This window comes from Hyperolius riggenbachi, chromosome 7, assembly GCF_040937935.1.
Source record: "Hyperolius riggenbachi isolate aHypRig1 chromosome 7, aHypRig1.pri, whole genome shotgun sequence".
Lineage (NCBI taxonomy): Eukaryota > Metazoa > Chordata > Amphibia > Anura > Hyperoliidae > Hyperolius > Hyperolius riggenbachi.
The window spans coordinates 28,302,296-28,328,210 of NC_090652.1; the positions used below are offsets into that span (position 1 = coordinate 28,302,296).

A 25,915-nucleotide genomic window follows, 5' to 3' on the forward strand; every position below is an offset into this window, starting at 1 on the left:
CCTCCTCTGTCACTCCCTTCACTGCTGCCAATCACACCTCATCCCCCTCTCCTCCCGCTTCTCCAGCTCTATCCCCCTGTCACTCCCTTCACTGGCTGCCAATCACACCTCATCCCCCTCTCCTCTTCCCGCTTCTCCAGCCCTATTCCCTCTGTCACTCCCTTCACTGGCTGCCAATCACATCTCATCCACCTCTCCTCCTCCCGCTTCTCCAGCCCTACCCCCCTCTGTCACTCCTTCACTGGCTGCCAATCACACCTCATCCACCTCTCCTCCTGCTTCTCCAGCCCTATCCCCCTCTATCACTCCCTTCACTGGCTGCCAATCACACCTCATCCACCTCTCCTCCCGCTTCTTCAGCCCTACTTCCTCTGTCACTCCCTTCACTGGCTGCCAATCACACCTCATCCACCTCTCCTCCCGCTTCTCCAGCCCTACCCCCCTCTGTCACTCCCTTCACTGGCTGCCAGTCACACCTCATCCAGCTCTCCTCCCGCTTCTCCAGCCCCATCCCCCTCTGTCACTCCCTTCACTGGCTGCCAATCACACCTCATCCAGCTCTTCTCCCGCTTCTCCAGCCCCATCCCCCTCTGTCACTCCCTTTACTGGCTGCCAATCACACCTCATCCACCTCTCCTCCTCCCGCTTCTCCAGCCCTATTCCCTCTGTCACTCCCTTCACTGGCTGCCAATCACACCTCATCCACCTCTCCTCCCGCTTCTCCAGCCCCATCCCCTCTGTCACTCCTTCACTGGCTGCCAATCACACCTCATCCACCTCTCCTCCTCCCGCTTCACCAGCCCTATCCCCCTCTGTCACTCCCTTCACTGGCTGCCAATCACACCTCATCCACCTCTCCTCCCGCTTCTCCAGCCCCATTCCCTCTGTCACTCCCTTCACTAGCTGCCAATCACACCTCATCCACCTCTCCTCCCGCTTCTCCAGCCCTATCCCCCTCTGTCACTCCCTTCACTGGCTGCCAATCACACCTCATCCACCTCTCCTCCTGCTTCTCCAGCCCTATCCCCCTCTGTCACTCCTTCACTGGCTGCCAATCACACCTCATCCACCTCTCCTCCTCCCGCTTCTCCAGCCCTACCCCCCTCTGTCACTCCCTTCACTGCTGCCAATCACACCTCATCCACCTCTCCTCCTCCCGCTTCTCCAGCCCTATTCCCTCTGTCACTCCCTTCACTGGCTGCCAATCACACCTCATCCACCTCTCCTCCTGCTTCTCCAGCCCTACCCCCCTCTGTCACTCCTTCACTGGCTGCCAATCACACCTCATCCACCTCTCCTCCTGCTTCTCCAGCCCTATCCCCCTCTGTCACTCCCTTCACTGGCTGCCAGTCACACCTCATCCAGCTCTCCTCCCGCTTCTCCAGCCCCATCCCCCTCTGTCACTCCCTTCACTGGCTGCCAATCACACCTCATCCAGCTCTCCTCCCGCTTCTCCAGCCCCATCCCCCTCTGTCACTCCCTTTACTGGCTGCCAATCACACCTCATCCACCTCTCCTCCTCCCGCTTCTCCAGCCCTATTCCCTCTGTCACTCCCTTCACTGGCTGCCAATCACACCTCATCCACCTCTCCTCCCGCTTCTCCAGCCCCATCCCCTCTGTCACTCCTTCACTGGCTGCCAATCACACCTCATCCACCTCTCCTCCCGCTTCTCCAGCCCTACCCCCCTCTGTCACTCCTTCACTGGCTGCCAATCACACCTCATCCACCTCTCCTCCTGCTTCTCCAGCCCTATCCCCCTCTATCACTCCCTTCACTGGCTGCCAATCACACCTCATCCACCTCTCCTCCCGCTTCTTCAGCCCTACTTCCTCTGTCACTCCCTTCACTGGCTGCCAATCACACCTCATCCACCTCTCCTCCCGCTTCTCCAGCCCTACCCCCCTCTGTCACTCCCTTCACTGGCTGCCAGTCACACCTCATCCAGCTCTCCTCCCGCTTCTCCAGCCCCATCCCCCTCTGTCACTCCCTTCACTGGCTGCCAATCACACCTCATCCAGCTCTCCTCCTGCTTCTCCAGCCCCATCCCCCTCTGTCACTCCCTTTACTGGCTGCCAATCACACCTCATCCACCTCTCCTCCTCCCGCTTCTCCAGCCCTATTCCCTCTGTCACTCCCTTCACTGGCTGCCAATCACACCTCATCCACCTCTCCTCCCGCTTCTCCAGCCCCATCCCCTCTGTCACTCCTTCACTGGCTGCCAATCACACCTCATCCACCTCTCCTCCTCCCGCTTCTCCAGCCCTATCCCCCTCTGTCACTCCCTTCACTGGCTGCCAATAACACCTCATCCACCTCTCCTCCCGCTTCTCCAGCCCCATTCCCTCTGTCACTCCCTTCACTAGCTGCCAATCACACCTCATCCACCTCTCCTCCTCCCGCTTCTCCAGCCCTATCCCCCTCTGTCACTCCCTTCACTGGCTGCCAATCACACCTCATCCACCTCTCCTCCTGCTTCTCCAGCCCTATCCCCCTCTGTCACTCCTTCACTGGCTGCCAATCACACCTCATCCACCTCTCCTCCTCCCGCTTCTCCAGCCCTACCCCCCTCTGTCACTCCCTTCACTGCTGCCAATCACACCTCATCCACCTCTCCTCCTCCCGCTTCTCCAGCCCTATTCCCTCTGTCACTCCCTTCACTGGCTGCCAATCACACCTCATCCACCTCTCCTCCTGCTTCTCCAGCCCTACCCCCCTCTGTCACTCCCTTCACTGGCTGCCAATCACATCTCATCCACCTCTCCTCCTGCTTCTCCAGCCCTACCCCCCTCTGTCACTCCTTCACTGGCTGCCAATCACACCTCATCCACCTCTCCTCCTCCCGCTTCTCCAGCCCTACCCCCCTCTGTCACTCCTTCACTGGCTGCCAATCACACCTCATCCACCTCTCCTCCTGCTTCTCCAGCCCTACCCCCCTCTGTCACTCCCTTCACTGGCTGCCAGTCACACCTCATCCAGCTCTCCTCCCGCTTCTCCAGCCCCATCCCCCTCTGTCACTCCCTTCACTGGCTGCCAATCACACCTCATCCAGCTCTCCTCCCGCTTCTCCAGCCCCATCCCCCTCTGTCACTCCCTTTACTGGCTGCCAATCACACCTCATCCACCTCTCCTCCTCCCGCTTCTCCAGCCCTATTCCCTCTGTCACTCCCTTCACTGGCTGCCAATCACACCTCATCCACCTCTCCTCCCGCTTCTCCAGCCCCATCCCCTCTGTCACTCCTTCACTGGCTGCCAATCACACCTCATCCACCTCTCCTCCCGCTTCTCCAGCCCTATCCCCCTGTGTCACTCCCTTCACTGGCTGCCAATCACACCTCATCCACCTCTCCTCCTGCTTCTCCAGCCCTATCCCCCTCTGTCACTCCTTCACTGGCTGCCAATCACACCTCATCCACCTCTCCTCCTGCTTCTCCAGCCCTACCCCCCTCTGTCACTCCCTTCACTGCTGCCAATCACACCTCATCCACCTCTCCTCCTCCCGCTTCTCCAGCCCTATTCCCTCTGTCACTCCCTTCACTGGCTGCCAATCACACCTCATCCACCTCTCCTCCTGCTTCTCCAGCCCTACCCCCCTCTGTCACTCCCTTCACTGGCTGCCAATCACACCTCATCCACCTCTCCTCCTCCCGCTTCTCCAGCCCTACCCCCCTCTGTCACTCCTTCACTGGCTGCCAATCACACCTCATCCACCTCTCCTCCTGCTTCTCCAGCCCTATCCCCCTCTATCACTCCCTTCACTGGCTGCCAATCACACCTCATCCACCTCTCCTCCCGCTTCTCCAGCCCTACCCTCTCTGTCACTCCCTTCACTGGCTGCCAATCACACCTCATCCACCTCTCCTCCCGCTTCTCCAGCCCTACCCCCCTCTTTCACTCCCTTCACTGGCTGCCAGTCACACCTCATTCAGCTCTCCTCCCGCTTCTCCAGCCCCATCCCCCTCTGTCACTCCCTTCACTGGCTGCCAATCACACCTCATCCAGCTCTCCTCCCGATTCTGCAGCCCCATCCCCCTCTGTCACTCCCTTTACTGGCTGCCAATCACACCTCATCCACCTCTCCTCCTCCCGCTTCTCCAGCCCTATTCCCTCTGTCACTCCCTTCACTGGCTGCCAATCACACCTCATCCACCTCTCCTCCCGCTTCTCCAGCCCTATCCCCCTCTGTCACTCCCTTCACTGGCTGCCAATCACACCTCATCCACTTCTCCTCCCGCTTCTCCAGCCCTATCCCCCTCTGTCACTCCCTTCACTGGCTGCCAATCACATCTCATCCACCTCTCCTCCTCCCGCTTCTCCAGCCCTATCCCCCTCTGTCACTCCCTTCACTGGCTGCCAATCACACCTCATCCACCTCTCCTCCTGCTTCTCCAGCCCTTTCCCCCTCTGTCACTCCTTCACTGGCTGCCAATCACACCTCATCCACCTCTCCTCCTCCCGCTTCTCCAGCCCTATCCCCCTCTGTCTCTCCCTTCAATGGCTGCCAATCACACCTCATCCACCTCTCCTCCTGCTTCTCCAGCCCTATCCCCCTCTGTCACTCCCTCCACTGGCTGCCAATCACATCTCATCCACCTCTCCTCCTGCTTCTCCAGCCCTACCCCCCTCTGTCACTCCTTCACTGGCTGCCAATCACACCTCATCCACCTCTCCTCCTGCTTCTCCAGCCCTATCCCCCTCTGTCACTCCCTTCACTGGCTGCCAATCACACCTCATCCACCTCTCCTCCTCCCGCTTCTCCAGCCCTATCCCCCTCTGTCACTCCCTTCACTGGCTGCCAATCACACCTCATCCACCTCTCCTCCCGCTTCTCCAGCCCTATCCCCCTCTGTCACTCACTTCACTGGCTGCCAATCACACCTCATCCACCTCTTCTCCCGCTTCTCCAGCCCTATCCCCCTCTGTCACTCCCTTCACTGGCTGCCAATCACATCTCATCCACCTCTCCTCCTCCCGCTTCTCCAGCCCTATCCCCCTCTGTCACTCCCTTCACTGGCTGCCAATCACATCTCATCCACCTCTCCTCCTCCCGCTTCTCCAGCCCTATCCCCCTCTGTCACTCCCTTCACTGGCTGCCAATCACACCTCATCCACCTCTCCTCCTCCCACTTCTCCAGCCCTATCCCCCTCTGTCTCTCCCTTCAATGGCTGCCAATCACACCTCATCCACCTCTCCTCCTGCTTCTCCAGCCCCATCCCCTCTGTCACTCCCTTCACTGGCTGCCAGTCACACCTCATCCACCTCTCCTCCCGCTTCTCCAGCCCAATCCCCCTCTCTTACTCCCTTCACTGGCTGCCAATCACATCTCATCCACCTCTCCTCCTGCTTCTCCAGCCCTACCCCCCTCTGTCACTCCCTTCACTGGCTGCCAGTCACACCTCATCCACCTCTCCTCCTGCTTCTCTAGCCCTATCCCCCTCTGTCACTCTCTTCACTGGCTGCCAACTACACCTCATCCACCTCTCCTCCCACATCTCCACCCCAATCCTCCTCTGTCACTCCCTTCACTGGCTGCCAATCACACCTCATTCACCTCTCCTCCCGCTTCTCCAGCCCTATCCCCCTCTGTCACTCCCGTCACTGGCTGCCAATCACACCTCATCCACCTCTCCTCCTCCCGCTTCTCCAGCCCTATTCCCTCTGTCACTCCCTTCACTGGCTGCCAATCACACCTCAACCACCTCTCCTCCCACTACTCCAGCCCTATCCCCCTCTGTCACTCCCTTCACTGTCTGCCTGTCACACCTCATCCACCTCTACTCCCACTTCTCCAGCCCTATCCCCCTGTCACTCGCTTTACTGTCTGCCCACCATGCTGCCCAGTCTAACCCTCCATACAATTAATCATCTCATATGTTTATTTTCACATCAAGTTTGTGCCAGTGGTGAGAATGTCCCGATCTCCGAACATCATAATTCTCCATAGCAGGACGAAGGCCCCTTTCACACTGGGGCATTTTCATTGCATTGTATTACCGCATGGTAATGCTCAGTCACAGCAGCAGCGTGTGTACAGAGCATGGAGCAGCAGCGTGTGTACAGAGCATGGAGTAGCAGCGTGTGTATAGAGTATGGAGCAGCAGTGTGTGTACAGAGCATGGAGCAGCAGTGTGTGTACAGAGCATGGAGCAGCAGTGTGTGTACAGAGCATGGAGCAGAAGTGTGTGTACAGAGCGTGGAGCAGCAGCGTGTGTATAGAGTATGGAGCAGCAGTGTGTGTACAGAGCATGGAACAGCAGTGTGTGTACAGAGCATGGAGCAGAAGTGTGTGTACAGAGCATGCAGCAGCAGTGTGTGTGTGTACAGAGCATGCAGCAGCAGTGTGTGTGTGCAGAGCATGCAGCAGCAGCAGTGTGTGTACAGAGCATGGAGTAGCAGTGTGTGTACAGAGCATGCAGCAGCAGTGTGTGTGTACAGAGCATGCAGCAGCACTGTGTGTACAGAGCATGGAGCAGCAGCGTGTGTACAGAGCATGGAGCAGCAGCGTGTGTACAGAGCATGGAGCAGCAGTTTTTGTACAGAACATAGAGCAGCAGCGTGTGTACAGAACATAGAGCAGCAGCGTGTGTACAGAACATAGAGCAGCAGCGTGTGTACAGAGCATGCAGCAGCAGTGTGTGTACAGAGCATGGAGCAGCAGCGTGCGAACAGAGCATGGCGCAGCAGCGTGTGTACAGAGCATGGAGCAGCAGCGTGTGTACAGAGCATGGAGCAGCAGCGTGTGTACAGAACATGGAGCAGCAGCGTGTGTACAAAGCATGGAGCAGCAGAGTGTGTACAGAGCATGGAGCAGCAGCGTGTGTACAGAGCATGGAGCAGCAGCGTGTGTACAGAGCATGGAGCAGCAGAGTGTGTACAGAGCATGGAGCAGCAGCGTGTGTACAGAGCATGGAGCAGCAGCGTGTGTACAGAGCATGGAGCAGCAGCGTGTGTACAGAGCATGGAGCAGCTCTGGGGATCTTAACAGTGTCAGGTATGAGCACAGCCCTGTGCCATGCTGTGTGAATGCCTCACTTTCTGCTTCATTACTAATGTCGTCTGTCCTCATTATTATCTGTATCCAAACTGCTCCTGATCGATCCGGTTGTCGATTGGGAATTGGATTCAAGACGTTGGCACAGAACAAATCTGATTGTCGTCTCAGATGCATCCACCTCTAGGACAATTGGCAAATTTGGATCAGCCTGTCTAGGGATTGATGCGTATACTGTATTATAGCTTCTTTGAACCTATCGAAGGCAACTTGAACTTTTGCAGACCATTGAAAAGGCTGGGCCTGCTTGGTAAGACTTGTGATTAGAACCACAATTGCTGAAAAGATCTTAATATATTTCCTGTAGAAGTTAGCAAAGCTGGTGAAGCATTGGACCTCTTTCTTATGAGGAGAGAGACCAATCATGTACTGCAGAGACTGTTATACTCACCGGTCCCGGGGTCCTGCGAAATCCTCTTCAGACGCAGCCCTGGCAAGTTTCCAGGAGCAGCCCTGCAGCGAGTTGTTAATGTCAGATCTGACAAGACTAGTTGCATGCTTGTTTCTGGTGTTATTCAGATACTACTGCAGATAAATAGACCAGCAGGGCTGCCAGGCAACTGATATTGATTAAAAGGAAAGAAATATGGCAGCCTCCGTATACCTCTTACTTCAGTTCCCCTTTAAAACAGCAGAAGCCATTATCGGCACTGAACTACATTCACTGGAACTCTTGTATAATACTCGCTGCGTGAGAAGGGCCAAAAACATTATCAAGGACAACACTCACCCTGGAAATGCCTTGTTTGAGCTCCTTCCATAGTGTACACGTTTTACATCAATCCGCACACAAACAGACTGTAAACAGCTTTTTCCCATCCACCATAAACTTGATGAACTCTGAATCCTCTCTGAAATAATTAACACTGTGTACAAATTGGTTAAATATCTGTAATACGTGGCCAACTTGTATAATTTCTTCTCTTTATATGCACCGTGGGGTTGCCATGAAAAGTAATTTTGTTGTGTTACACAATGACAATAAAGTGCTTGAATCTAATGCCAGTCCTGTCATACCAGTCTCTTGTCAGTTACACCTGTCACGTCATTAAGTCCTGTCACACTATTCCTGTCATGCCAGTTCTGCCATACAATCTTGCCATCAGTCAATTCTACTGCTTGTCAGTCCAGTTGCCATTTCCGCTAGTCTTGTCTTCAACCAGGTTGATCATTAATTCGTCCTTCTTCCCACATCGCAGGGTTCACCTCTCCTGGTCCATTTTCAAGCTTCATCTCTCCTTCCTCCTCTCCTGTAGGGAAGGAGAAACGGGCTATTCCTAACAACACCAGAAACGGTTTCTTCTATGTAAGGTGCACATGACTGATGTCAGTACAGAAACCTTATAGGCGATTTGATGCAGTAAGGGTCCAGTGTGCATGGACCCTCAATGTAAGTTGTTTTGTTTTTAAAGGACACCCGAGGCAAAAATAAACTAATTAAATAAACGATTGTATCTATCTTCCTTCTCCTAAAAATGACTTTTTAAGATATCCCACAGTTTTAATTTATATTTAAATCTAGTTTTTAAGTTGTTACAGTTTTATTGGTTTTGCTCAATGACACCTTCATTGAAGTATGCCAAAGTTAAAAATCTATGAACTATTTATCCTCTTTATCTCTTTCCTGCTCTCAGAAGCCATTTTCTGTTAGGAAAGTGTTTATAGTTGGAATTTCTGATCAGTGAGGGTCACACTGTAGTCACTTCCTGTCTGGAGTCAGGACTGAGCCAGCCACTTGCATACCTAATATTTAACTCTTTCAGGCAGAGAAAGAAAAAAAGGAACACAGCCTAGTTATTTGTGTGCTAGGCACTGTACATACCCATGTCAATCTCATCATGTCACATGTCACCTCGGGTATCCTTTAATACATGTTTGGTTTTATAAATAAATTGACTAAATAACCCTTGTTGCTTTTGAAACTCAGCTTGTGTTTTTTTACCCTGGATGGTGGCCACACTTGTCTATGAGCACTGGGCGTCTGCAGGCAGCAACAGTGTAGGGGATATATAAGCAGTGCTGAGGATTACACATAATTACCTATTTGTTCCATTATGGATTGAAAAACCTCTGGCAGCTACTACAGTTATTGTCTAGCGCTTAATTATCTTTGTTCTTCACAATCAGATATGTATATCTGACTTTAAAAAAATACGGTGACTGCTTTATTGCAGCAGCACAAATAACTTGTTATTTTAATTGGTTTATTTCATTTGTGTGGACTAAGCACTGCTATTACTGTCTTTACCGTATTTTCCACTGTAAAAGACGCACTTTTTCTCCCCCAAAAATGGGTAGAAAAAGTCCCTGCGTCTTATACAGAAAAGGCATTCTAAAAAACAAACAAGACTTTTACCTGGGGCTTCTATTGGCCCCCTGCAGCTGTAATGCCCCACGCCGTCCTCCTATGATCCTGTGCTCACTGCCACGCGTGTCATCGGGAGCTTACTGCGCATGCGCATTACAAAAAAGCTTTGTACTACTCCTGCGCAGTAAGCTCCTGATGACGCACGCGGGAGCAAGCACAATTCGTCTATTTAGGCGAATATTAGACCTGTACCGGTGGTGGGGAACAGAGCATCGTAGGAGGACAGCGTGGGACATTACAGCTGCATGGGGCTGATAGAAGCCCCAGGTGTCAGCTTGTTTGTTTTTTAGAATGCCACAGAACCCCTTTAATAATGCCCCCCGATACGAACCGTTGACCCTGAGGTGGGGGCCGTCTCTCCCACATTTGGAGCCTGTATGCACGTGCCTACAGTGCCTTATGGAAAATCCGGCCCTGGCAGGTGCAAGGACGGCTTGCGCAGTAGCACTGAGCCGATCATGCAGGAGAGCAGCTGCAGATGTATTGGAGAAGCCTCTGAATCATCCAGAACCCTCCCATCACTGAGGTAAGTATCTAACGTTTGCTTTTTTTTTCTTCTTTGCTACAGGTTTACAGGTTTCAAGGGTTGGGGAGTGACCATTATGTTTTGGAAAGGAATTCCAGAGCAAGGGGAGAAGTTCCTGAGAAATCCTGTGTACTGGAGTGTGAATAGGTGATTAATTAAAGAGGAGGACAGTGTGCACAGCAAATGTTTAGCATTGCAATACAATGTATACAGAGCTGTGCATTACGCACATAACAACAATTACTACGCCTCCTATCCCGTACTGAACTCCTGGAATGGGAGCCCCTTGTTTGCTGGGACCGGCCCTTTGAGGCCACCCTGCGGGAGACAGTCAGCACCCACGTTGCACTCCTGACTAGTAGCGCCAGAGGCCCCCCAAAGAATCGCCGCCACAGGGGGAGAAGGGCAGGGGCTCCGGTGAGGCTGAAGAGAAGAGGACTATTAACTTCCATACCGGCCATACTACTAGCGAACGTCTGCTCACTCCCAAACAAGGTGGACGAACTGCTCCTACTGCTTGGCCGCAAACCCTCGCTAAGCAAGAACACCCCTGTGCTCTGCTTCACAGAGACCTGGCTCAACGGAAACGTCCCGGACAACGCTGTACAGATGCCAGGTTACTTCCTTTTCCGCGCAGACCGGGACCGAGACCTCTCTGGGAAAAAGAGAGGAGGCGGCATATGCTTCTACGTTAACTCCGACTGGTGCACCAACATCACACTCCTCAGCAAGCTCTGCTCCCCTGATGTCGAACTCCTAGCCATCAACTGCAGACCCAGGTACTCACCTAGGGAGTTCTCCTCCTTCATTCTGATAGGGGTCTACATCCCCCCGGATTCCAACACCAGGAATGCCCTGAGAACACTGAGCGACCATCTTTCGGGGTGGGAAACCGCTTTCCCTGAGGCCCTCATCATCACCTTGGGGGACTTCAACAGCGCAAACCTGCGACAGGAGCTGCCCCATTACAAGCAGCACATCACCTGCCCCACCAGGAACCACAACACCCTGGACAAATGCTACACGGCCCTCAGAAACGCTTACAAGGCCTCCCGAGGCGCTCCCCTAGGGAACTCAGACCACTGCGTGATTCACCTGATCCCCACCTACAAAAGGCAGCTCGAGACGACAAAGCCCATCACTAGAACTGTCAAAAAGTGGACCGAGGATGCAAAAATGAGGCTGCAGGCATGCCTGGAATGCACCGACTGGTCGACCCTGGAGGCACCCACATTGGAGGAATGGTCTGAAAACATCCTCTCCTACATTAGCTTCTGCGAGGATGCATGCATCCCAACCAAAACCTTCAAAGTCTTCCCAAATGATAAGCCCTGGTTCAGCAGCAACCTACGACGTCTCCGGAAGATCGAGGAGGAGGCACACAAGTCGGGCACCCCAGAAGAGTACAGGAAAGCCAGGAATTCCCTGAATAGAGAACTGAAAGTTGCGAAAAGGACCTACTCTAACAAGGTAGGCCTCAGCCTACAGTCCAACAACTCGCGGGAAGTCTGGAAGGGTCTCAAGGCGGCAACGAACTTCAAACCTCCCCTTCATCAAGCAGCTTCCAGCTCACAACTGGCTGAGGAACTCAATGAGTTCTACTGCAGATTTGATCTCCAACCCAAGCAGCCTGTGGCCCCAGCACCTCAGTCAGCTCCAGACTTCACGGCATCCACGACGAAGGACGCCCAGGGCCCCCCAGGGGCCAGCGGCATCCCCACTCTGACCGCAGTACAGGAGGAGGATGTGCTACAACTCCTCCGCAGACTCAATCCCAGGAAGGCCTCTGGCCCGGATGGGGTGTCCTCACTCTGCTTGAGAACCTGCGCAACGCAACTAGCTCCCATCCTCACCTCCCTCTACAACAGATCCTTATCAAAAGGAAAGGTCCCCTCCAGTTTCAAAAGGTCCACAATCATCCCAGTACCCAAGAAAGCAGGGAACACGGAACTCAACAACTTCAGACCAGTGGCCCTGACCCCCATCACCATGAAAGTATTCGAGAGGTTAGTGCTGGCCCACCTGAAGCACTCCACCAGCACCCTCCTCGAACCTCTCCAGTTTGCCTACAGGGAAAACCGATCAGTTGATGATGCCATCAATGTCAGCCTGGCGTACATCTCGGAACACCTCGACAGTCCAGGGGCCTATGCTAGAGTCCTTTTCCTGGACTTCAGCTCGGCTTTTAACACCATCTGTCCAGACATCCTGATCGACAACCTTGCACATCTTGGGGCAGATTCCCTCCTCTGCAGGTGGGTAAAGGACTTTCTCTCCAACAGGACTCAACGGGTCAAGCTTGGCAGTCTCATCTCCAGCGAGAGAACCACCAACGTTGGTGCCCCGCAGGGCTGCGTGCTGTCCCCTCTCCTGTTCTCTCTGTACACTAACAACTGCACCTCGGCCTCCGACTCCGTCAAAGTTATCAAATTTGCAGATGATACCACGCTTATATGCCTTATCGACAGAAACAGGGAGGACGCCTACTGAAACGAAGTTGCGAGGATCTGTAATTGGTGCAAGGACAACAATCTTGTTCTCAACACGGCAAAGACCGTGGAACTTATCGTGGACTTCCGGAAACTCCCCCCGGCCCCCCTACCTGTGTTCATCGATGGGTCAGAGGTCTCCAGAGTTCAAAGTGTACAGTTCCTAGGCTCAACCCTAACAAGCGACCTCGAATGGGGGCAGAACACCACCAGAACCCAGAAGAAAGCTCAGCAGCGGCTTTTCTTCCTACGCCAATTGAAAAAATTCGGAATGTCTCGGGATCTGCTCACCAGCTTTTACTCCGCGACCATCGAATCCATACTCTGCTGCTCCATCATCGTCTGGTACGCTGGAGCAACCGCCAAAGACAAATACAAACTCCAAAGAGTGATAAAAGCAGCAGAAAAGATCATCGGTGCCCAACTGCCCTCGCTAGATCTCCTCTACTCCACGAGAATGAAGACAAGGGCCTCCAAGATCTTACTCGACCCCTCCCACCCTGGCAGACGATACTTTGTGACCCTTCCACTGGGTCGCCGCCTGAGATCCATCCCCGCAAAGACCACTAGGCGCATGAACACCTTCTTCCCCCAAGCGGTTCTCCTGCTGAACTCACCGAACTCGAAACACCCCCCCCCCCCGGCTTACATCCCGGGGACACTCTAGCCCCAGACATCACTTCCTTCCAGCTGCAAACTCTGACCCCCCCCCCTCGAGACTCTAATTGAGACTGAGATGGACTAAATGTAGCGTACGTTGAAAAGGGGCGCTGGGAAAAAAGGGCGCCGGGTTTTTAACGATAAGCATGGATAACGTTTAAAAATGTATTGTACTGTATTTCGTTTAAAATTAATGTTTTATAAAGTTATAAATCATTAAATAATGTGCATTAAATCGGCAATTGTAAAAACGTTAATCTTTCGTTTAAATAGTGAAACGTATAATAACGTTTAAAAAAAAAATTACTAAGTAACCCTCCCTGTACCTACCCCTAACCCCTAGACCCCCCTGTTGATGCCTAAACCTAAGACCCCCCCTGTTGGTGCCTAAGTAACCCTCCCTGTACCTACCCCTAACCCCTAGACCCCCCTGTTAGTGCCTAAACCTAAGACCCCCCTGTTGGTGCCTAAACCTAAGACCCCCCTGTTAGTGCCTAAACCTAAGACCCCCCCTGTTGGTGCCTAAACCTAAGACCCCCCTGTTGGTGCCTAAACCTAAGACCCCCTGTTGGTGCCTAAACCTAAGACCCCCCTGTTGGTGCCTAAACCTAAGACCCCCCTTTTGGTGCCTAAACCTAAGACCCCCTGTTGGTGCCTAAACCTAAGACCCCCCTGTTGGTGCCTAAACCTAAGACCCCCCTGTTGGTGCCTAAACCTAAGACCCCCCTGTTGGTGCCTAAACCTAAGACCCCCCTGTTGGTTTTTTCGTTTAAAAATGTAAAAAAAAAAAAAAATGTACTGTTTTTCGTTTAAAAATAATGTTTGAAAAAAAATATTGTACTGTTTTTCGTTTAAAAATAATATTTAAAAATGTATAAATCATTAAATAATGTGTAATCATGAGAAGCAGTAATAAAACATTAAGTCTCCGGGCGCCGCTTTTAAAACGTTATTTTTCTCCGGCGCCCTTTTTTCCTATCGGGCGCCCATTAAACGATATTTATTATAGGAGTGAATGGCGGCGCCCGATTTGTCCACTAGCCTCAGGCGCCCGAATTTACTGTTACCCTAAATGTATGTATGTATGTATGCATGCATGTATACCCTGCTTGCCTTTGCTATGTTTTGCCATGTGTTGTTATATGTCCCTGATCTACTCTTGCCATGTGAACCACAAACAATTCCGGGCACACGTTTGGTGTGCTTGGCGATAATAAAGATGATTCTGATTCTATTTTTTAAATGCTAACATTTTCACTGTGTGCACAATAAATGTACATATTTACACAAAAATTATATATCTTCACAGACGTCAGATTGTATCAATACAAACAGCAACTGTGAAAAATAGTGTTCGTTCAATAAAGTTTTACTTTCGCCTTTGAAGAAAAAAAAAAGAAGCGACCCATGCGCACCAGCTTACCTAACGTGCCCTCGCATGAAGCTGAGGTGCGCACTGCGCCTGCGCCAGCCGCCTTCTGCTGTCTAGGAGACGCCCCACTGAGCTGGCGCAGTCTGCGCATGCGCTGTGTCGCTGTCTGCCCGCTTCCGGTTTAGCTCCCGCCCTGTCCGCCATCTTGGATGGAGGGAGAGAAGGGAGAGCGAGAGAGAGAGAAAAAAAAGGGGAGGAGGGGGGAGGAGAGAGCTGTATAGAGAGGACGGGAGGGGCTGCTCTCCATAGACTGGCACTGAGCTGGGGCTCCTGCACTGAGGGCGCATACACAAGCCGCAGGCCGGTATATCCTCTATAGGTGGGGTGACAGCAGGGTGGGGGAGGGGGCAGCAGCTGCCATCATTACACCCAGCATCCTAGCTGCAGCTCCACACTCCCTATAGGCTGCCTGTTTTCCTGCACACACCTCACAGCGCTTTAGGGGGGGCTGTAAACAGTACAGGGGGCTTTCTTTCTATAGGGGTTCCATCCATTACTGAGAGACAAGAGAGGGGGGATCCACAGGCAGATTCCACAGACATAGGGATCCACATCCTAGGCAGATCCCACATCCTACAGACACAGGAATTAACACACTGAAGGCCTGCAGGGGCTGGGATCAGTACAAGGGCTGTATCATTTATATAGGGGCCCATCCATCTTTGCATTACTGAGGACACCTATAGGCAGATCTCACATCTTATAGACACAGGAATCCACCTACAGAGGTCCTATAGTGATAGCTCTGCTCTGTAGGGGGCTGTAGCCAGTACTGGGGGTGTTTATTATATAGGGGGTTCTGTCTATCTTTACCATAGAGGAGGTTCTGTAGGCGGATCTCATCCTATAGACAGGGATACTGCCCACACTTTATTGCTGTAGAAGGGAGTTGAAACCTCACAGAGGTGCTTACATCTTTCGAGAATTGGGATGCTGTAGGCAGACCTTTAGACTCTATATGCGCAGACTTTGCACAGGCATTATTGCCATTTAGGGGTTGTATATATTACGGGGGTGTATTCTTTGCTTCAAAGCCAGGGGGATGGTATAGACCAGTCCTACTCCTTATAGATCTTCGTATAGGGACCTGCATAGACTTGAGGCTTTCTATACCTATGACCTGGTGCTGTTTGTTTATGCAGCAGAGAGGATATTGTAGGCAGGTGTCAGCCCCTATGGGCACAGGACACATCTTGTGGCAGACAGTATAGATATTATTGCCGAATGGGAGGCTGAATCTCTTGCATCATAAGAGGTGCTATAGGTAATCCTGATACATCTATACATGCTGGGTTTTATATTTTTTTTCCACTGACAGCTTGCACAGCAGAGTGGAGGTGATACAGGCGGACACCAGCTTCTACAGACCTCTTCCCTTCAACAATCCAGGCCGTGCACACTAATTAGAGGCTGAGACCTGCGTCTCTTTCTAAAGAGATTGGCATGCAGGCTCTTTAGAGTAGAGACACCAAGGAGTGACAGCTGCGAGACCGCAGGAGAGACACTGGCACAGAGACCTCAGTACGGGAACCTGCAAGACAAGAGAGGCTGCTACATGCACCTAGAGACCGCCCAGCCGGGGTGGTCTCTTCGGACGATTGTGATGCTAGGGCAGTAAGGCTGGCACACTTGCTTATGTCCAGAGAGACTGCCAGCAAGAAAGGGATAGGGGGGCTTGCCCGAGGAGCCAGCATGGGAGGCTGCGGGCAGAGGTCTGTGCCCCTCGCCCATTAGAAGCTGTCGGACGGGCGAGGAGAGGTAGCCAGCGGCACGGTGACACATTCAGGTAAGTCAGATGGAAGGTTCTTTGTAGTGTGCTGTGATTTGTTTTTATTGTGGCGTGAAGCTCACAATGCAATGCAAAATGCTTATTGTATTATCTTGTTTATTCTTAATGACCTGTGTTTTATATAAGACCTAACTGAACAATCGATTGGCACTCATGCTATATGAAATGGGATAAAGATTGACAATATTGTGTGATCTCTGTCGTGTTTAACCCAATAACTATGATAACGTCCATGAGCTGATAAGATGACTGGCCAAGTTGCTTGCCAATCGGGAGAATTCAAGTCCTTTAACTATCTTGTGCCGTCTCTCTGTGGGAAATCTAGCCCAGTAGATATTTGTTGTCTTGCATCTGGAGTTGTCGTTTGAAGTGCATGTGACTATATTGTGAATTTGTGGTAATTGTACTAGCACTGCTGTGTCTCTGTTCGGATTGGTAGTCACTTTTTTTTATTCTAGGAAAGGGGTAGTGTCTCTTTTGGGGGGGGGGGGGGGGTGTGCTGTGAGAACCAGTGGTGGATATCCCATGTTCTGATGGAGATGACCACTCATGGTTCACTGAGTTCTACACCAGGTGTCTGTGAAGGCATCCATGGTCAATTGGGATCTATGCTAAGCATGCATGGGGCATCCATGGCCTATTGGGATCTATGCTAAGCATGCATGGGGCATCCATGGCCTATTGGGATCTATGCTAAGCATGCATGGGGCATCCATGGCCTATTGGGATCTATGCTAAGCATGCATGGGGCACCCATGGTCAATTGGGATCTATGCTAAGCATGCATGGGGCACCCATGGTCAATTGGGATCTATGCTAAGCATGCATGGGGCATCCATGGCCTATTGGGATCTATGCTAAGCATTCATGGGGCACCCATGGTCAATTGGGATCTATGCCTAGCATGCATGGGGCACCCATGGTCAATTGGGATCTATGCTAAGCATGCATGGGGCACCCGTGGTCAATTGGGATCTATTCTAGGCACCCGTGGTCAATTGGGATCTATTCTAGGCACCCGTGGTCAATTGGGATCTATTCTAGGCACCCGTGGTCAATTGGGATCTATTCTAGGCACCCGTGGTCAATTGGGATCTATTCTAGGCACCCGTGGTCAATTGGGATCTATTCTAGGCACCCGTGGTCAATTGGGATCTATTCTAGGCACCCGTGGTCAATTGGGATCTATTCTAGGCACCCGTGGTCAATTGGGATCTATTCTAGGCACCCGTGGTCAATTGGGATCTATTCTAGGCACCCGTGGTCAATTGGGATCTATTCTAGGCACCCGTGGTCAATTGGGATCTATTCTAGGCACCCGTGGTCAATTGGGATCTATTCTAGGCACCCGTGGTCAATTGGGATCTATTCTAGGCACCCGTGGTCAATTGGGATCTATTCTAGGCACCCGTGGTCAATTGGGATCTATTCTAGGCACCCGTGGTCAATTGGGATCTATTCTAGGCACCCGTGGTCAATTGGGATCTATTCTAGGCACCCGTGGTCAATTGGGATCTATTCTAGGCACCCGTGGTCAATTGGGATCTATTCTAGGCACCCGTGGTCAATTGGGATCTATTCTAGGCACCCGTGGTCAATTGGGATCTATTCTAGGCACCCGTGGTCAATTGGGATCTATTCTAGGCACCCGTGGTCAATGGGGATCTATGCTAAGCACCCATGGGCAATATCGATGAGTAGATGTCCTTGACCCCCTAAGTGCAACAGTGAGCATGCACAGTCTCCCAGTTATTATGCTAATTAGAGGGGAGATTGCAACATTCCTGCCTCTTCCTGTCTGAAATTTTGACTTAAGGTGAAAGTCACATTTTTCAAGTGGAAAGAGGTGAGAAATGAACAACGCACAGAGGTTACCGGTATGTGGATCCAAATATAACCTGCTTCTCTGCTTTCCTTGGGTTGCTTTGTACTTTGGCTCCTACGGGAGAAAAGCGCTTTACAAATGTTTTATTGTTGTTACCTTCTGTCTCATTATACTTTAAAGAGAACCTGTAACAAAAAAATCTTCCGCTGAGAGATACTTACCTCGGGAGGGGGAAGCCTCAAGGTCCCAATGAGGCTCCGCCTTCCTCTGTAGCTTGGGGGAATCCAACGCTTTCTCCACCAAAACTGCGCAGGCGCTGCAATATTTACCTACTGCGATCCTGCACAGGCGTAGCAGTATCGGCTCGTTATTCGGGCTAAGGTGGAAATGGCCGAGCCCGAACAATCCGCTCTACTGCGCAAGCGCAAAGGACTCGCTCCTGGGAGTAGAGGAGAGCAGATCGGGCTCAGCTATTTCCGCGTAGCCCGAATAAAGAGCCAATACTGCACAGCATAGCGGCAGCTAAATATTTACTTCACCGCTGTTCGGGGGTTGCAGCGCTGGATTGCTGGGATGGAGAAGAACTGGGTAATCCTCGGTAGGTTCCAGAGGCTTCCCCCTCCTGAGGTAAGTATCCCCCAGAGGGTTTTTTTTTTTTACAAGTTTTCTTGTGGTGAAAAAAGCCAATTTTATTTACCTGGGGCTTCTACCGCCCCCCCTGCAGATGTCCTGTGCCTGCGCTAGTCCTCAGCGATCTGCCAGTCCTCCGCCATAGCTCAGTTTCGTTTTTGCCACAGCGCCTGCACATCCTTGTTCGCGCTCCCATCGCCAGGAGTGCCCTGAAGTGGGCACAGTGGAGATTTTCTCGTACTGCGCGTGTGCAGGAAGCTCGTGGTGTCTGCAAAAACGAAACTGAGCCGTGGCGGTGGACCAGAGGACTGTAGAGTGAACCAGAGACGAAGCACCCTCCATGTATTTTACCATATATATTAGTGGGAACATTAGAGAAAACACCTACCCTGTTCTCTGTTTTATTCTTCACTGCTCAGACTGCTTGTTTCAGCCCTGATAAAATCCCCGACTGAGCATTCAGTCTGGCTTTGCTCAGGAATCATTACTATATAGCTGAATGATTATAGCAGAGCCAGAAGGGGGCAGGCTTGGGCTGGAAAAGACATCAGAGGAGACATACTCCACTATAATGATTCCTGAGCAAAGCCAGACTGAATGCTCAGTGGGGGATTTTATCAGGGCTGATAACAGGCAGGCTGAGCAGTGAAGGGTGAAACAGTGAGCAGGGTAGGTGTTTTCTCTAATGTTCCCACTGATATATATGGTAAAATACATGAGGGTGTGTCGTCTCTGGTTCACTTTAAGGATCCCTTTGAGGCACAAAGGGCCCTGATGCAGCAACTAGCAGTATGATGCTGTGCGCAGGTAGGGTTCCCCATTACTAATGGCAGGGGCGCACCACCTGTTAACCCATTAACGCCACCCAGGGCTGTGGGGTCGGTACAAAAATCATCCCGACTCCTCAGTTTTTTAAACCACCGACCCCAGGTACCCAAAATTGCTCTGACTCCGACTCCTTAGTCTAATTTTTACAAAAGATGTGGATTTGGTTCAAAAATCATCTGACTCCGACTCCTCAGTTTATTGAAACTACGGACTCCAGGTACCCAAAATGAATCAGACGCCACAGCCCTGATGCCACCCACATTAACAGGTTAATGCACATGGCACTAATGAGTTAGCGGGCGGGGCTTCCCGGCTTTAGTAATGGTGAAATTGTCATGCACTACCTGTGCCCAGCAAGCCTACTGCTAGTTTGCTCATTAGGCCCTAAAATTCGAATGAGGTAAACTGGTGCAGTGTTCTCCCAGGCTCTTTTAGCTGGGTGTTCCACCTGGCTAATTTTGGTGACCACCCGGCTGTCATTGGCTCACCTCCTCTGTGCAACTCCGCTCACAGCATAGGAGAAGCACCGGCCCTGCTTTCTTCCGTTGTGCCCCACCCAGCTGATTTTTCATGCCACCCGGCTGGAATAAAATTTTGGGGTGAACACTGTGATGTAAAGTGTGACGTTTGGAATGGATCCTTTCAAGATCAAAATTGCATTGTGCGCATGTCCTATCTATGCAGGTTCAAGACCTTTATTTGCAGAGATTGTTTTCCTATGAGAGGCGCCTGCTTACTGCGAACTACAAGTCCCGCCTCCTCACATAGTTGACATGGATTCTAATATCATGTCTGGATGCCGGTGCAGTCTGGCATTTATTGTTTTCCCACTTTGAACATACATGACTGACCAGTCTACCAGCTGGATCCAGAGAGGATAGCATGACAGCTGCAATGGTGCTTAAAGCGGACCTAAACCCAGGATTTCCTCTCTGCTCTAAAAGATAAGCAACGGAATAATAACATTTACAGAAAAACATTTCCTTGTTCCTGCTTATAGAGCTCCTTCTGAGATGCTGCAGTGTAGTTACTGCCTGGTTTGCTGGGAGCACAGAAAGGGTTAAACTCCTGTTTACATATAGCCTGTCTGAACGGCACACCTGAGGCGCAGATCAGACAGAGATAACCGCTTAAATTACAGTGGCTTATCACATCCAGACAAGGGTGAATTAGACAGGCTTTTATCTCTAAATACACGCAGGGTGGTGGTCTTTGTGTTTTTCCTTCTGTCTTGTGGAAGAGTTTAGGTCCTCTTTTTAAAGGGAACCCGATGTGCTAAATATGGAGGCTAACATGATTATTTCATTTTAAGCAATACCAGTTGCCTGGCAGTCCTGCTGGTCCCCTGCCTCTAATACTTTTAGCCATAGACCCTGAACAAGCATGCAGGAGATTAGACGTTTTTGACTGTATTAGATGCATGTTTGTTTGTGATCCAATACTGCAGCCAGAGATCAGCAGGACAGCCAGGCAACTGGTATAGTTTAAACGAAAATAAAAATGGCAGCCTCCATGTACCTCTCACTTCAGGTGTGCTTTAAAGGGAACACAATATGGTGGTGGACATATATTTCCTTTTAAACAATGCACATTGCTTTCCAAATTCAAAAAAGCTGCGCACTAATGTTCCCATGAACAGATTCCTCTCATGTAAACATAAGTTCAATCCCAGTATTCATTCAAGTGTGCTGTCTTGCTCATGCAGTTGGTGATCACTGTCTCCGCTCCGGCAATACACCACCACCACACCCCAAGCAGTGGGCACTCACCAAATCGTATTGACCCTCTATTAGATGGGTCTCCAGCGCCTATGGGGTCATATGGCCACCCCCTGCCTTCTCGAGCACTCTCGTCCACTTGTTTCAACCTTTCTCATGGGATCATCACACCTCAAAAGACAACATTCGGGATAGCCATAGCGTAAAACCATAAAACCATTTATTAATAAAAGAAAATTGCACTCACAAGCATGGAGGTATTCATAGAGCTGTTCATGGGAACATTAGTGCGCAGCTTTTTTGAATTTGGAAAGTGGACTTTGTATGTGTAATTTTAGCTGGTGCACCACCGTATTGAATACACCAGAGTTTTAATATCAGCGCGGTTTTTGCAATAATGCACATTGCTTGGCTAGGCTGCTGATCCTCTGCCTCTAATGTTTTTAGCCATAGACCCTGAACAAGCATGCAGCAGATCAGGTGTATCTGAGTGAAGTCTGACTGGATTAGGCGTATGCTTGTTTCAGGTATGTTGCTCAGGCACTACTGCTGATTGCTTTGTCTGAAGGATGCCAGGCAACTGGTAATGTTTAACAGGTAGTCTAAATGGCAGACTCCATAGGTCTCCCACCACAAGTTCCTTTTAATAGCTGAATAGAGTACTGGTTAAGGGCTCTGCCTTTGACATGGGCGACCAGGGTTTGAATCCTGGCTAGGGTCAGTACCTATTCAGTAAGGAGTTCAAGGCAAGACTCCCTAACACTGCAGGGTGGCCTCCTGAGCGCATCCCAGTGGCTGAAGTTATAGAAAAGCGCTATATTAATGTTCGGATTATTATTCTTAAAAGGAAACTTAACTGAGAGGGATATGGATGTAAACAATACCAGTTGCCCGGCTGTCTTGCTGATCTCTTTAGCTGTAGTAGTGGCTGAATCACAGACCTGAAACAAGCATGCAGCTAATCCAGTCTGACTTCAGTCAGAGCAACTGATCTGCATGCTTGAGGGGCTGTGGCTAAAAGTATTATGCTGAATACACACGATGCGTTTTTGTGGTCGATTCGCATCGATTCGATTATTTCCAACATGCTCGATTCGGATTTCGATCGTTATTGCCGTCGATTTGCATGTTACTGATGCCAAATCGACGGCAAAAACGATCGAAATCCGAATCAAGCATGTTGGAAATAATCGAATCAACGCGAATCGACCGCAAAAACGCATCGTGTGTATTCAGCATTAGAGACGCAGGTTCAGCAGGAGAGTCAGGCAACTGGTATTATATTAAAAGAAAAAATCCATATCCTTCTCAGTTTAATCTTTAAGTATATGTGGACCATGAAGCAGGTATCTTGTTCTTCACTCTCTTCCAGGGCTGAGGAGTCGGAGCAATTTAAGAGTCGGATGATTTTTGTACCAAATCCACAGCCCTGGTAAGTATTAGACTGAGCCATTTTGGGTACCTGGAGTTGGAGTCGATGGTTTCATAAAGTCGCCTAGTACACACCATACAATTTTCTGTAATGCTGGGGATACACGGTACGTTTCTGTACCGTGTATCGAGCAGCTGATGCCAGGAACTGATAATATTCAGCAGGTCCGATGACCCAGCTCGATCCCCGCTGGCGGACAATGGCAGGGAATCGAGCGGCTGATAAGGAAGCGGGGACGAGTGGGGATCGATCTGTGCGGACGAGCGGAGACGCGCCGGCATCGAGCCACTGGCTCGATACCGGCGCATTATCGCGCCGTGTATGCCCAGCATTAGATTTACCTGCCAGATAGATAATTTACAACATGTTGGAAATGATCTATCTATCCATCTATCTGCCTAGCAATTAGGCATTGTTCTGCTCAGCAGAAGATCACCAGAAGACAATGCACCAGAGATACTGACCAGTCTCTACCAGTACTTTACAGAAAATAATCTAATTACAGAAAATTTAAAGGTGCCCATACACTTAAACGTTTTCCCGCAGATATTATTATTATTATTTAGTATTTATATAGCGCCAACATCTTCCGCGCTGTACAGAGAATATATTGTCTTGTCAATAACTGTCCCTCAGAGGAGCTCACAATCAACAGCAGATTCGATCACTGTGAAATCGATGCGCAAATGCTGAACGAAAATCGATCGTTCCCGTCGATCTGTCCTCACGGAAGACTCGATCGCTGTTGGGTCGGGAGTGTGTCGATAGCGGCATTCGAATCTCCGGCCGACGCTAGCAGCAATACATTACCTGTTCCACCGGCGCGTGTCCCCGCTCTCCCCGCTGTCTCTTCTCCGCGCTGGGCTCCGGCTGGGTTCACTCACATCCTGTCCTGACAGGAAGTTTAAACAGTAGAGCGCCCTCTACTGCTTAAACTTCCCCCGACAGGAAGTAAAGTGAAGCTGGAGCCCAGAGTGTAGATGGGACAGTGGAGACCGGGGGGAATTAGGCCGGGCGGGGCAGCTCCACAGATTGTGAATCGGTTTCATAGTGAAATTGATTTAAAATCTGTTTGCAGTGTAGGCAGCCAATAGATCCCTCTTTGATCAGATTCGATCACAGGCCCAGTGCACACCGAGCGGTTTTTGGAGCGATCAGCCGGCCGCATCCGCCTGGAAAAACGCTTGGCTAATGTATTGCAATGGGATGGTGCACACCGGCGGTTTGAGTTTTTTGCCAAGCCGCAAACGCGCCTCCTGCTGCGCGTTTGCGGATTTCGGAAGCGTTTCGTCCTCAATGTAAAGTATAGGAAAAACGCAAACTGCTCTGAAAAACGCTACTTCAGAGCGGTTTGCCAGGCATTTTTGTTACAGTAGCTGTTCAGTAACAGCTTTTACTGTAACAATATCTGCTGCACAAAAACGCACGCAAAACCGCTAGGTATGTTTAGAAAACCTCTCTAAACATGCCTAGAATCGCACTGAAATCAGCTCCCAAAACCGCTAGCGTATTGCGGATCTGCTAGCGGTTTTGGTGTGCACTGGGCCACAGAGGGATCTATCTGCTCGATCTGGTGGCAATCGACCAGTGTATGGCAGCCTTAACCGAAAATTGTATTTTGTGTACTAGGCATATAAGTCCTGTCCAGAAAGCTCTGCAGAATGTTTTAGTGAGAGTTCTAAAACCAGCTACCTTTTTTTTTTTTTTTTTTTTTTTTTTTTTATCATAAAACCATTTTTATTTTTTTTTAAATTATCTTTTGAACACTTTGAAGGATTCTCGGCCGACCGGTCGTTCTTCGTTCATTCCAATCAATGACGGTTGTGTGTGGTGCTTTAAGGAGGCCAGTAATGATCCAATCTTTTTCATACAATCTTACCATTTCTATGTAATATAAGGTAACTAGCTGAAGTATCTATTCAGTATATTTACTCAACTTACCCCTATACTACATAGATTTGGTAAGATTGGATGGAAACGATTGGATCATTAGTGGCCACCATTACACACAAGCAGCAGTAGTTCTCTTTTGCTAGTGACCCTGTTCCTGCTAAATTTGTTTTCTTTAGTTGGTTATGGCAGCTGTCAGAAGTTATTTGGAAAGTGTAAAATCTTCGCACTTCATTGGTTAGCTGCGGTCTTCCGTGATTGGATTGCTTTGACCTTTTTGGCATACTGACCTTTTTCCTCCAGAGTTATGGAAAGCTGAGGCACAATGTTATATTTTTGGAAGGCATTGTTCGTGCTGAAAGGCCAGAACACTTGAATTTACTACAGGCCACAATCTGATAGGACTCTTTCACACTGGAGACCGAACTGCGCGCTTATTGGGCAGTTCATTCTCCCATCTGCTTATTTTCGCGTAGGTTATCCAGAAATGCACTGTACAAGTACATCAGGATAACGCGATCTGTTACAGTGTAGAGATGTGAAAATACCCATGCAATCGCACCTGCAGTGTGTTCACATGCAGTAAAGTATTGCACAGCATGCGTAGTGGGAAAGCAACCCTTAAAGGATACCCGAACTGATATGTGACATGAGATAGACATGTGTATGTACTGTGCCTAGTATACAAATAACTATGCTGTGTTCCTTTTTTTTCTTTCTCTGCCTGAAAGAGTTAAATATCAGGTATGTAAGTGGCTGACAGGAAGTGACTACAGTGACCCTCACTGATAAGAGCCATTTTCTGCTAGGAAAGTGTTTTATAGTTGGAATTTCTAATCAGTGAGGGTCACACTGTAGTCACTTCCTGTCTGAGTCAGCCACTTACATACCTGATCTTTAACTCTTTCAGGCAGAGAAAGAAAAAAAGGAACACAGCATAGTTATTTGTGTGGTTGGCACTGTACATACCCATGTCTATCATCATGTCACATGTCACCTCGGGTATCCTTTAAAGCGGAACCTGAACTCAGAACTGCCTCTCTGCTCTAAAAGATAAGCAACAGCATAATAACCTTTTAAAGAAGCCTTTTCTTTTAACAGTTGATACAAATCCTGCAATAAGTCTGCAGTGTCTACTTCCTGCTTTCATGGAAGCAGACCTATTGTTGTCATATGTTAGCTCTCTGCTGCAGCTGCCAGCTGACACAGCTGAGAGATCAAATTACACTTGTGATTAGTCACAGATGAGGGGCAATTAGGCTAAACTCTCTAAATAC

General features: G+C 50.2%; 1 protein-coding gene across 4 annotated transcripts in view; it reads left to right on the forward strand.

Annotated features, from left to right (window-relative positions):
• The first annotated feature begins 14,607 nt into the window (after nucleotides 1–14,607).
• Nucleotides 14,608–25,915, forward strand: part of TAOK2 (TAO kinase 2) — a 156,573-nt gene continuing 145,265 nt past the window's right edge. Inside the window, exons 1-2 of one of the 4 annotated variants that reach the window (XM_068243794.1) lie at nucleotides 14,608–14,830; nucleotides 15,845–16,312. The gene's annotated coding sequence lies outside the window, so the exon portion shown is untranslated. The other 3 variants (XM_068243795.1, XM_068243798.1, XM_068243797.1) reach the window with 3 other exon arrangements.